At 43.1% G+C, this 14,472-nt stretch overlaps 1 protein-coding gene across 1 annotated transcript in view; it reads right to left on the bottom strand.

Annotated features, from left to right (window-relative positions):
* TMEM125 (transmembrane protein 125) overlaps nucleotides 1–13,207 on the bottom strand; it is a 35,517-nt gene extending 22,310 nt beyond the window's left edge. Inside the window, exon 1 of the mRNA XM_075320437.1 lies at nucleotides 13,075–13,207. The gene's annotated coding sequence lies outside the window, so the exon portion shown is untranslated. The remainder of the gene's footprint in view (nucleotides 1–13,074) is intronic.
* Nucleotides 13,208–14,472: the final 1,265 nt, after the last annotated feature.

Below are 14,472 nucleotides of genomic sequence, written 5' to 3'. Positions count from 1 at the left end.
TAACCAATCAAAACTCAGCTTTAATTTTACTTAATAAGAGCTTAGATGTCATGTGACCAGTGGAGCCAATCAGAGCTCAGCTTTCATTTTATTTAATCAGAGCTTAGCTTTCATGTGACCAGTGGAGCGAATCAGAGCTCAGCTTTCATTTTACCCAATGAGAGCTTTCATTTGACCAAAGTAACCAATCAGAGCACAGCATTTATTGCCCATAACAACCAATCAGAGCTCAGCTTTCATTTTACCTCAGCAGTGTAAGTAATGACTGAGGTTGATATCTTTTTCCTGTCAGATGGGTGTTTCTCTGTGGAGAGCGGTCATGTCCTGTGTGAGCACAACATGGCGCATTGTGATAGTGGAATATAATGTACACACAGGGTCACTGACAAAAACGCGCTCCCGTTCTGCTGGGTAATGAATTTCCAAACCTTCTGGTTCCAGCATCATGCAATAGCCACGTTTTGACATAGAGATGGCTGATACATCTGGCTGATTCTTTTAAGTAACTTTTATTTTTTTTCTGTCCTGTAGAATTTTTTTTGAGGGTTTTTTTATGACCAATTCTTCTTTTATTTTTTTACCTTAACTTTTTTTTTGTATCTTTTTAGCTCCCAAAATAGTATGTTCCGCTAAAATTAAGTAAAAAATTGCACCAAAATTCCAGGCGCCATTAAAGCACCTCTGGGAAGGGGACTGAAGTACAGTTGCGAAAAATGTTATGACTTTTTGGAGATAAATAAAAGTCACAAAATGATGAATAAGCCGAAAATATCTGGAAACTCCAAACTGATTACAAACAAAAAAATATAATTAAAAAAAGGCGAAAAACCTACAAAATAGGTATTAAAAAATGCTGATTTAAAAAAAAAATAAAATAAAGCGCAAATGAAAAACAAGCGAAAAACACAAAAAAAAAAATAATAAAAAAAATGCTAAAATGCAATAATGGATCGGGCACCACATGTTTGGACGTCCATTGTTATTGCGAACATCCAGGAGAGAATTGGGAGAAGCCGAAGGATATTGATGCAGCAGAGCATGTCGATGTGTCGCCGATCCACCTTATTACATCTTAAAACTAAAAGCCAAAGTAGTTGAAGATCGCAGCTCGCTTTTATTCTTGCAGATGAAGCCATTTGCAGTCGCCTGCAACAACACTAAACCATTGTACACAGGGCCGTAATGATTCATCAACGCAGATAATAGGTTCCTATGTTGTTATCCATCATCCAAGCACAACTTCTCTCTAAACAATTTTTCCCCAGTTCAGAACCAACGTGCCACCAGGTCAGTGCCCTATAAATATAATATAGATGTGTCACAGCTAGGATACTTAATATTGATTGTACAATGACTGCACAGCGCTGACCTCGTATGTGACACTGACTCATCCAGAGACAATCCCAGCTGACAACAGAGAAATAGCACGAGTATAGAGACTGAAGACACTATTAACTGTAATTAATAAATGGAATTTGCTTAGCATGTATAATATAAAGTAACTGCAGTGCTGGACATAATTGATCTACTATACTACTGCTCCTATGTACAAGAATATAACTACTATAATACTACCCCCTATGTACAAGAATATAACTACTATAATACTGCCCCTATGTACAAGAATATAACTACTATAATACTGCTCCTATGTACAAGAATATAACTACTATAATACTACCCCCTATGTACAAGAATATAACTACTATAATACTGCCCCTATGTACAAGAATATAACTACTATAATACTGCCCCTATGTACAAGACTAACTACTATAATAATACTGCCCCCTATGTACAAGAATATAACTACTATAATACTGCCTCTATGTACAAGAATATAACTACTATAATACTGCCCCTATGTACAAGACTAACTACTATAATAATACTGCCCCCTATGTACAAGAATATAACTACTATAATACTGCCTCTATGTACAAGAATATAACTACTATAATACTGCCCCTATGTACAAGACTAACTACTATAATAATACTGCCCCCTATGTACAAGAATATAACTACTATAATACTGCCTCTATGTACAAGAATATAACTACTATAATACTGACCCTATGTACAAGAATATAACTACTATAATACTGCTCCTATGTACAAGAATATAACTACTATAATACTGCCTCCTATATACAAGAATATAACTACTATAATACTGCCCCCTATGTACAAGAATATAACTACTATAATACTGCCCCCTATGTACAAGAATATAACTACTATAATACTGCCTCTATGTACAAGAATATAACTACTATAATACTGCCCCTATGTACAAGACTAACTACTATAATAATACTGCCCCCTATGTACAAGAATATAACTACTATAATACTGCCTCTATGTACAAGAATATAACTACTATAATGATCTTTTTATTTAAAATTGCCAACCAAAATTTACAAAATATTTACATTTAAATCATAAAATACAAGAAATACAAGAAATATTGAAGTGATTTCACCTTCACAAAACATTAGGTCTCAGTAATGAATCCTGACACATGAATGTTCCTCCAGCTCAGGTTCCCTATTGTCCTCTGTATATCTTTCTTATACACGGTCTTGAGACTTTCTAGGATCTTACACCTGACGTTCTCACAGGACAGGATCTCCTTATTGATGAGCAGGCAGCACCGCGCACACCACAGATGGTAGATGGTCACCACATTTATGATATACAGGGAGCTTCTGCTATACGCCCTGAGCCCCGGCTGGAAGTCTCCGTACAGCAGCTGAGGGTACGACTGTCCCACCAGGTGCGGTAACTTTAGCGACCTAGACACAGACCCCCACACTTGAATACTGAAGGGACACTCCAGCAGCAGATGCTCCATGGTCTCCTGTACATTGGGGCACTCATCTCTAGGACAGGATCTGTCTGATACATTCCTACACTTCAGATTATCTCGGACGTACATTTTACCATGCATCCCCAACCAAGCTACATCTCTCATATGAGGGGGAACTCTGGGGTCTCGCAGGGTTTTTGCCGCCTGTTTCACATCTAGATGTGGAGCACCCTTCAGTTGTATTTGGGCTCTGAAGTGAGAGGACAGAAGATTTTTGTACAGTTCCTTCCTACTGAGCTGCTTAACATCATCATACAGGATCTTCCATCTAATGATCTTACTTATTACATGGACACCATACCAAGACACGTTATTCTTTATGCGCCCGGAGATCCTCTTGATGGGATCTCCTACCGACCACACCGACACAAACTGCTGAATCTGTCTCTTAAACAACCAAGACCACGGCGTCTTCTCTAACTTTTTACAAAATGAGAAGTTTTTCATCAAGAACAAGAGATTAAAGAAGAGCTCGGGGCATGGCATGGAGAGGCCGCCCTCCTCATAGGGGAGATAGACAATATTTCTCCTGACCACATTCACTCGGTTACCCCATAAAAAGTGGAAGAAAACATTGGTGAGCCTAGGGAGTAACGTATCAGGCACCGGGAACACCACACTGATATAGAGGAAGAGCGGGAGCAGGAACGTCTTCAGCAGACGGATCTTCTCCTGATACGTCATCCTCCAGTGCTTCCAGCTCTGCACCTTCTGCTCACACACCGACAACCTCTCTTCCCAGTTCACCTTCCCATCGTCTACAGCACCAAACACAACTCCCAAAATCTTTATCTGACCCTGAACTGTCCTAAAGGGCACAGAGAAGACATTCTGGTCATCCCCCAACCATAGAGCCTCGCTCTTCTCCATATTCACAGAGGAATTAGACACATGGGAGAAAGCTGCAATCTCCTGCTGTAGAGCCGCACAGTCTTTTCTAGAAGTCACCACGACCGACACATCATCCGCATAAGCGCAGAACTTCACATCCTCCACTTTACTCTGCAGGTGACACCGCAACCCTGTAAAATCTCTATGGTCCTGCAACTTTCTAAGGAAAGGATCTAGACTGAAGACATACAACAAAGGGCTGAGAGGACAACCCTGCCTCACCCCCGACATAATCCTGAAAGGCTCGGCCAAATGGCCATTAATCAGCGGCAGACTAATGGCCTCCTTATACAGAACCTGCAACCACTGCACAAACTGCACGGGAAGACCATAATGCGACAACACCTCATACAAGTAGCCATGATGGACTCTATCAAAGGCCTTACTCTGGTCTAACCCCACAATATACGCTCCCATATTGTGCTGCTTAATATACGTCACGGCCTCTCTCACCAGCAGTAATGAGTCCTCTATAGTGCGACCCTTCACACCACACGTCTGGTTGGCGATGAGCAGCTCACCCGCCACCTCACTCAGCCGAAAATACAAGATTTTAGCCAGGATTTTATAATCCGTATTCAGTAAAGACAGGGGACGCCAGTTCTTTAGATCTTTTAGATTTCCCTTTTTTGCCAGAAGGACCAGAACAGATTTATACTGGGACTGGGTGAGCTTCCCAGCAGAGAGACACTCATTATAGACCTGCACCAGGTCCGGAGCCAACAAGTCCCTAAACCCTCTATAGAACTCACTGGTCAGGCCGTCCAGCCCCGGGCTCTTGTTGGGCTTTAAGGAGTCAATGCTCCTTTTTACCTCCTCCTCAGTTATGGGCCTGGCCATACTCTCCGCCTGTACAGGGTCTAACGTTGTCCGAGACGTCCCCTTCAGATAGTCTTTAATGCCATCCTCTCTGATCTGGACCCCTTTATACAGATCTCTATAATAGTCCCCAATGATGTTATGGACTTTCTCCTGATCTGACTGCTCCACCCCATTCTCATCCAAAAAGCCGGTCATTAGCTTCTTACTGACTCTGTTCTTACAAGCTATAAAGGGGTCCGGAGTATGGACACCCCAACTATCAAACTGTCCCTCTGCCTTGAGAGACTTGAGGCGATCGTACTGTAACTCTCTCATCCTCTGCTTTATCTGGCTAACGTTCCGGCTGTCCACCTCCTCTCCACCATTCATCCTGCTATATAGCCTGCTCAATTGTAGTCTCAAGGCCGAGTATCTCATATACTCCACATTACTGCGTCTTTTAGCTGCCCGTATAATAAACTGCTTGATGTCACTTTTCATGATTTCCCACCACTCAGCTGTGTCCTCACACATACACTGCGTGGTCCTCCGCTCATTATAATAGGTGGTAAAGGCATCTCTAAACCCTGGCTCCTGAATTACGGAGCTATTCATCTTCCAGTACCCCTTACCACACACCCCAGTGCCGTCCGAATCCAGTGTCACGCTCACCATACAATGGTCGGAGTACTCCAGAGGGCTGATCCTGTACTGAGAACTTCTCACCTCTCTCTTTACATACACCCGGTCTATTCTACTGGCATTACCGGCTTTGTGGTAAGTGAACGTCTTACTGGTATGATGGGTTCTAAAAGGGTCTACTAGATGGGCCTGCTGGACTATATTATTAAGAAAGATCTCATCATATCTCAGTCTCTTGTGACTACTGGTTCGGTCCACATTACATGACACATTATTAAAATCTCCACACAATAGAAATACTTTTGAAGTAAAACAATATGACTTCAGATGATCAAATAACTCCCTCCGCTCCTTTCTGGTCTGCGGAGCATAAATATTTATGGCTCTATAATGGACGGAGTCCAGCGTAAAGTCCAGCATCAGACATCGGCCCGGACAGATCTCCAAGACTCTATTCACATGAACATCCATAGTATTAAAGAGGATCCCCACACCATCATTCCTCTCCAGACCGAAGGACCAGAACGACGGCCCGAGTCTCCAGTCTCTCTTAGCTGCATACACATGGGCATTACTCTTCAAATATGTCTCCTGTAAAAAGAAGACATCGGATCTCTCATCAGACAGACGCTGGTATATAGCCTGCCGCCGAGTCCTGGTCCTCACACTGTTCACATTAATAGAGCTTATCCTCAGCCGCATCTAGATCACTTAGACTTCCTGGTCTTCTTCCTCCTTCCACTGCTGTCACCTGTAGTTCCCCACCTCTTTGTGGACACTGGGGAAACAGGATCCACCTCATGAGAGTCACTTCCAGGAACATATGAAGGACTTTGCTCCATTTGTGTCTCTTCTTCCGGTCCTTCTCCCAGTACACTATAACGTCCCGAACTGACTGATAAATCCGGAGGCTCAGAAGTCTTCTGTACAGTTTTTATTTTTCTGGAAGGATTCGCAGCAATATTTTTCCTTTTTACGGTAACGAAACCTTCGTCATCGACACTGGACGAAGTGGCCAGTCCAACTGATTCTGCAGAAGTACTAGCCCGGGGACTGGGCGGTTTGACATAAGGCTTTTTAAACACTTTAGATTTTCCTTTAATGACTGACAGTTTAGTTTTGACTGGAAGGATTTTTGTTCTTCCTTTAGTGACTGATGGCCATTTAGCCCCTTCTTGATTAATTGATAGTAGGTTAGGAGTTGATAGCACCTTAGGGGTGTCTTCAATGACTGGTGGTACCATAGACTTTTTTTCAGTGGCTGGTGGTCTTTGCAGAACAGCTTTCTTTGGTGGCATCACAGACTCTGGAGCTGATTCAGTGACATTAAGACTGCTATCATGATCATTGCTTACTTCAGGGACAACATCAAGACCTCTGGCAACATCTTCCTGAGCTTCCTCCATAGGTACTGGGAAGATCGGATCATTATATTGATTATGTTCAGCAAAAGGACATTCCCTGAATGTGTGCCCTGATTCTGAGCACAGGTTACAGATGACAGGTCCTGTACACTCGCTCTTTACATGCCCCAACTGTCCACATAAGGAGCACTTCACACGAGAACAGTTCATGGCGAGGTGACGGCCTCCACATTTATGGCACCGACGTGGCTGACCAGGGTAGTAGCATATCCCCCTCTCGGAGCCCAAATAGAAGGAGTGCGGCAGATGACAGGTCACACCATTCTGTTGTAGGAGCTGAATCTTCACCGTATAGCCTCCATTCCACAACTGTTCCTCATCATAGATCTTCTCAGGATGACTTTTCACCATACACTGCCGACTCAGCCAGTGCTGTAGATCTGCCAGTGCCACCACCTCAGACCGGAACAGGACAGTGGCCGTTACCTCCTGCGGCTTAGACAACTGGATACAGTAGAGGTCATCCCAGATCTTATCATCTCTGGTGTCATTATAGATGCTCCAGAACGCATCCAGATCATACTGCAGCTTAAAACTGACATCAAAGACTCTGCTGGGGGGAACGTGTATCAGAGCATGGATTTCAGACGCCTGAAACTTCATGAAACCTTTCAGAAGGACTTTACCAATATAGATTCTGGAAGGGATCTTCTCCTCTGGCCCGGTGTACTTGATCCTCACAGCATTTATTCTTTGAGGTGGAGGGTTCACTAGTCTTGTGACATTGGAGAACAGTCTCCTGGGCTGATGCTGGTCGTCAGATGGGTTAGAGCCGGCATTTTCCCCATCCACAGGCGGATCGGTGCTGGGATTCTCAGCTGCAGGCGGCTCAGTGCTGCCGCTCTCCCCAGCCTTATGCTTACTGGACCCCGATTGTGCTGCAAACATGGCCAACTCCACTACTGATTGCTGCTGCACATTACATGCCAGAGAGTCCACCAGCCCCGACTGTTGCATATTACATGGCAGAGAGTCCACCAGCCCCAACTGCTGCACAATATTATCTCCATTGTCTAACACCGACGATCCGGAATCCATTAATACCACGATATTGTCGCCACTTACTGCCACAGACGGCCGAGAGTCCATTATACTTTCTGCTGCCAGAAGGTCTTCATTACTAGCACCACTGAGCGCGGTCTCAATCATATTGCCTAGGGTCTCACCCACCGTGCCGAGCGGGGTCTCACCCACCGTGCCGAGCGGGGTCCCACCCACCGTGCCGAGCGGGGTCCCACCCACCGTGCCGAGCGGGGTCTCACTTACTGTGCTGAGCGGGGTCTCACTTACTGTGCTGAGTGGGGTCTCGCTTACTGTGCTGAGCGGGGTCTCACTTACTGTGCTGAGCGGGGTCTCACTTACTGTGCTGAGCGGGGTCTCACTCACTATGCCGAGCGGGGTCTCACTCACTATGCCGAGCGGGGTCTCACTCACTATGCCGAGCGGGGTCTCACTCACTATGCCGAGCGGGGTCTCACTCACTATGCCGAGCGGGGTCTCACTCACTATGCCGAGCGGGGTCTCACCTACTGTCTCTGTACAAGGTGCACTTCCATTCTCAGTAGCAGGATTAATGTTCATTTCATTGTTGCACACAGAGTGCTCTGCAGTTAACCCCTCTTGTGCTGACACACATGGCTCTGCAGTTAACCCATCATTTGCTGACACACATTGCTCTGCAGCATTTTCGGATGTCTCTGACCGCTCACATTGCGCCCCTGATATTAATGCCGCGCTCCTCACCGGATTCCCCTGACTCACAATGTCATACACAGTCTCATAGTCTTTGTCCTTTGATTTAATGAAGCGCTGTCTCTTTACACTCTGGGCTCTGGATTCCCTTTGTTTTTCCTTAGTCCGTGTCTCCACTCTGGTCACAGAGGTCAGGTTTTTCTCCAGTCTTTCTTTCCGCATTGCCAGCTCACGTGTACAATCATCCAGGCACTCACATTTCATCAGCTTCAGTTTTGCATCACTCTCATTACTAATTTCTCTTTTTAGTCTGCTAATTTGCATTTCCAACTTAAAAATACTTTTCCTTGTATCTTTGGAACTTAATCCAGAAATATTGCACTCAGGTTTCAAGGACTCACCAGCCACCATTTCCACTTCTCCACCACCATCAGATCCATGCTGCAGGCCACACTCCAGACTGTGGACTTCTCCTGGATCATCAGCCCAGCTCCCCTCCCCTCCACCTGGGTCTGAGGCCATGGCCTCCGCCCTGCTGAGAGCTCACAAACACACGTCTATCCTCTCCTATGGACAAGAATAGAACTACTATAATACTGCCCCTATGTACAAGAATATAACTACTATAATACTGCCTCCTATATACAAGAATATAACTACTATAATACTGCCCCTATGTACAAGACTAACTACTATAATAATACAGCCCCCTATGTACAAGAATATAACTACTATAATACTGCCTCTATGTACAAGAATATAACTACTATAATACTGACCCTATGTACAAGAATATAACTACTATAATACTGCCCCCATGTACAAGAATATAACTACTATAATACTGCCTCCTATATACAAGAATATAACTACTATAATACTGCCCCTATGTACAAGACTAACTACTATAATAATACAGCCCCCTATGTACAAGAATATAACTACTATAATACTGACCCTATGTACAAGAATATAACTACTATAATACTGCCCCTATGTACAAGACTATAACTACTATAATACTGAAACTATATACAAGAATATAGCTACTATAATACTGCCCCCATGTACAAGAATATAACTACTATAATACTGCCTCCTATATACAAGAATATAACTACTATAATACTGCCCCTATGTACAAGACTAACTACTATAATAATACTGCCCCCTATGTACAAGAATATAACTACTATAATACTGCCTCTATGTTCAAGAATTTAACTACTATAATACTGACCCTTTGTACAAGAATATAACTACTATAATACTGCCCCCTATGTACAAGAATATAACTACTATAATACTGAAACTATATACAAGAATATAACTACTATAATACTGCTCCTGTATATACAGTGGCATGCAAACGTTTGGGCATCCCTGGCCATAATTACTGTCATTTTGAACAGTTAGGCAAGTTGAAGATGAAATGATGTCTAAAAGGTATAAAGTTAAAGATAACACATTTCCTTTGTATTTTAGGTAAAACATATTTACATTTTTAAATTAACAAAAAAAAGGAAGTGGGTCATTGCAAAAGCTTGGGCACCCTTCATGGTTAATATATAGCAGCAGCCCCTTTGACAAGTATCACAGCTTGTAAATGCTTTTTTGTAGCAGCCAAGAGTCTTTCAATTCTTGTTTGAGGAAATTTCAACCATTCTTCCTTGGAGACGTCTTCCAGTTCTGTAAGATTCCTGGCTCGTCTTGCATGTACTCCTCTTCCTTGGAGACGTCTTCCAGTTCTGTGAGATTCCTGGCTTGTCTTACATATACTGATCTTCCTTCGAGAGGTCTTCCAGTCCTGTGAGATTCCTGGCTCGTCTTGCATGCACTGCTCTTTTGAGGTCTAGCCACAGATTTTCAATGATGTTCAGATCAGGGGCCTGTGAGGGACATTGGAAACCCTTCAAGTTGCGCCTTTCGAGGTCATATATTGTGGATTTTGACGTGTTTAGAATCATTAACGATTTGTAGAAGCCATGCTCTTTTCTCCTCTTTTCTTCTCTTTTCAACTTCAACTTTTTTACACATGGTGTTATGTTTACATAAAAAATTTGTTGAAAGTTCACTGAATCCATTCTTCGCTCTACCCATGAAATGTTCCCCCATCCCATTGGTTGCAACACAATCCGATAGTATGATTGATCCTCCCCCATGCTTACTGGCTGGAGAGATATTATAGTCCTTAAATTCTGTGCCCTTTTGTCTAAACTCATACCTTTGATAATTGCCCCCATGAGTTCTATTTTACTCTCATTGGTCCACAGGACTTGTTTCCACAATGCATCAGGCTTGGTTAGATGTTATTTTGCAGACTGCTGATGCTAAATTTTATGCTGAGGACACAGGAGAGATTTTCTTCTGATGACTCTTCCATCAAGGCCATATTTGTGCAGGTGAATAAATATTATTATTATTATTATTAGGTGTCTCTGAAGAGTAGAACAATGTACCACAACTCCAGAGTCTGCTAAATCTTCCTTAAGATCTTTTGCAGTCACGCAGGGTTTCTGATTTGCCTCTCTAGAAATCCTACTAGCAGAAATTTTACTTGGTCTTCCAGACCTTATCTTGCCCTCCATTGTTCCAAATTTCTTAATTACATTTCAAACTGGGGAAATGTAATTTGAAAACGCTTTGCTATCTTCTTATAGCCTCCTGGATTGTTGGCCTCCACCATTTTCATATTCAGAGTGCTAGGCAGCTGGTTAAAAGAACACATGGCTGCTGTTTTTGGCACAAGGTTCCAGGAGGTTGAGTTTCTATAAAGCTGGGACCTTTGCATCACCCGGCCTTTCCTAATGATGATGGTGAACAAGTCATAACCCTAACAGGCTAATTAAGGTCTGAAACCTTGGTCAAAGTTATCTAAGCACACAAATCTCTAAGGGTGTCTAAACTTTTGCATCAGCCCATTTTCCTTTTGTCATTTTTATACATATAATTTATTTATTTTTTTGCCTAAAATCAAACAATCACTAAAATATTAGAATTAGGAGATTTACAATGGATGTGTTACATTGTTGCTGTTTTGCCCTCTGCTTACTAAATAATCACACATGACAATGCACTTACCAATATGCAGGTATAATACTTTTGGATGGAAAAGTTCAACATCAGCATAAAAGGGGCTTTTACGCTGCAAGATAATCATGACCGCTAAGTGCAAAACTCTCGTTCATGGGACGAAATTATCTTTTTGCAGGGCATGTGCGCACTGAGTGACCTGGTATACATCACTCAGTGCGCATCATTTCATTTGGTGTGCCTATGTAGACAGTCAAAAGGCCGCTGATTGGTAAAAGTTCACCAATTGGCGGTCATATCGTGCCACAACTCAGTCCATGTACTCTTCTGCAGGATACATGTGTTCTGCCAGGGTGCAGAGGTAGTAAAGGCACCTAGCTACTTACCTGAGCGGATATGATGGCTCCTATATCACATATGAAGACACCAGTGGCATAAATGGCACAAAGTGGTAATGGGGGGCTATTTGCGATTTGGCATTGAGACTCAGCAGCTTCAGTCTCAGCCTTTGCCGAGGGGTTTAGACTTCGGGGCAGACCCTCATGAACGCCATTGGCCAGATTTACAGTTTATAGCCTCAGTTTACAATGTATTGAATGTTGAAAGTCCTGCATTCCTCGGTCAGGGCGCAGCTCGCTGTTTACGTGGATCGCGTTTAGTTTCCAGATAAGATCAGAACCTCAGTCACCGGGTACAATGGACTCAGTGATAAACAGGTGTGCAGTGAGCACCTATCTGGAGTGACTAAGGAGGATCCAATAACGCATTATCTCAGGCACTGGCGGCACAGACAGAAAAGGGCCTATGTGTAAGAACAGTATGTGGGCCCTTTTCAGCCCAATAACTCATCAAATTCAAAATTTCACCTGTTTTGGAAGTAGAAATGGGTCCCCAACCTCTTGGGCCGATGATATGTCCGCCCTTGATCTCAGGGATCTACAGCTTCACCTGTGCAGTACAATTATAATATCAATGATATAACCCATTGGTGGACACAAACAGATGAGGGCCCCTGTGTAAGAATATATGAGCCCATTGCTGTGCAGAGATCAGTAAAATACACAATCTTACCAGCTTTTTAGGTAGAAATGGGCCCCCTGACCTGTTGGGCCCCTGAGCGGCTGCCCAGGTTACACCGATGATATGTCCGCCCTTGATCTCAGGGATCTACAGCTTCACCTGTGCAGTACAATTATAATATCAATGATATAACCCATTGGTGGACACAAACAGGTGAGGACCCCTGTGCAAGAACAATATATGAGCCCATTGCCGTGCAGAGATCAGTAAAATACACAATTTTACCAGCTTTTTAGGTAGAAATGGGCCCCTGACCTGTTGGGCCCCAGGCAGCCGCACAAGTTGCACTGATTATACGTCTGCTACTTGTGTAACCATTATATTTTCCACCTTTTCTACATATTCAGTTAGACTTTATTTTCTCCTCTAACCCAGCTTTCCCAGAGACAGATAAAATATGTAATATATATGGCATGGCCGTCTTTCTACGGCTTTTGGACTCCATTAGGTACTGGGTCCCAGTTTTAACTGCCCCATCTGCACCCCATTTAAAGACTCTCCTAGAATGACACTGCCCCCTTATCACAGCCCGATGAGCTCCTATGCACAACAGGTGCGGGCCCATATGTTACTACCCAATAGTGGTTGCCTGCCTCAGGCAGTGTCTTGAATGGGTTAAATCTCATATATGTAAACTTACCCACTGCCCCATCCACACGGCTCCCGAGTCATGAGTCCCTTTCTTCTCCTCGTCTTGATCTTGTCCCCGTCTTACAGGATTCTCGGCTTTTGTTTATTATTCACAGGTGGAAACTCTATCGCTTCCTCCTTGGCAGAGTCCTGGGCAGGGATTGGCTGCGGCTGCAGTGACGGGAAGGACAGGAACATTCCAGGTGATCAGTCTGCTCCACCTGCCGAGCTGGGCACAAGCCAAGTCCTTCATACATTACATTACTCGACACTTCTTTCGCTTGGAATTGTTGTTCCTTCTTCTAAACCTTCATTCTACTAATATACTTTGTGTTTCAATTCTTCACAATTTTCAAGATCTCTGGATGCAATCCGTGATAGGCGTAAATATATTCACTCCCAGAGGTAAAAAAACATCTAGTACTTAAAGGGTTTTTTCCCTCGTACAAAGTTCATTTTAAACAATAGATCTTGGAATAATAATAATTTCCACAATTGGATGTGATTAGAATTAATCTTCCTGTGCTGAGATAATCTTATATATATGTCCCTGCCGTGTACTCTGTAATGGCCGTGTCTGACCGTACAGGTACATGGTCTGATCATACCACATCTCCTGGGTAGGGGACGAAGTAGAGTATACAGACATTACAGCAGAGGGGGAATCATAGGTGATTCCTTTTGTGAGGTAAAACATTTTTCTGCCTGTTTTTTTAAAAAATGTTTTATTTCAAACAAAAAGTAATTTGCTATCCCGTGCTGTGCTATCTGTATACTTTTTTACCTCCTCCCCTGCCCAGGAGATGTGGTATGATCAGACCATGTCCCTGCACGGTCAGACATGACCATTACACAGTACATAGCAGGGGCACATATACAGTTGGTACGGAAAGTATTCAGACTCCTTTAAATTTTTCACTCTTTGTTTCATTGCAGCCATTTGATAAATTCAAAAAAGTTATTTTTTTTTCTCATTAATGTACACTCTGCACCCCATCCCCCATCTTGACAGAAAAAAACCCCAGAAATGTAGATATGTTTGCAAATTTATTAAACAAGAAAAACTGAAATATCACATGATCATAAGTATTCAGCCCCTTTGCTCAGTATTGCATAGAAGCACCCTCCTTTTGAGCTAGTACAGTCATGAGTCTTCTTGGGAATGATGCAACAAGTTTTTCACACTTAGATTTGGGGATCCTCGGCCATTCTTCCTTGCAGATCCTCTCCAGTTCCGTCAGGTTGGATGGTGAATGTTGGTGGACGCCATTTTCAGGTCTCTCCAGAGATGCTCAATTGGGTTTAGGTCAGGGCTCTGGCTGGGCCAGTCAAGAATGGTCACAGAGTTGTTCTGAAGCCACTTCTTTGTTATTTTAGCTGTGTGCTTAGGGTCATTGTCTTGTTGGAA

Source organism: Anomaloglossus baeobatrachus, chromosome 8 (assembly GCF_048569485.1).
Source record: "Anomaloglossus baeobatrachus isolate aAnoBae1 chromosome 8, aAnoBae1.hap1, whole genome shotgun sequence".
Lineage (NCBI taxonomy): Eukaryota > Metazoa > Chordata > Amphibia > Anura > Aromobatidae > Anomaloglossus > Anomaloglossus baeobatrachus.
This window is presented reverse-complemented; position numbering and strand designations above follow the sequence as displayed.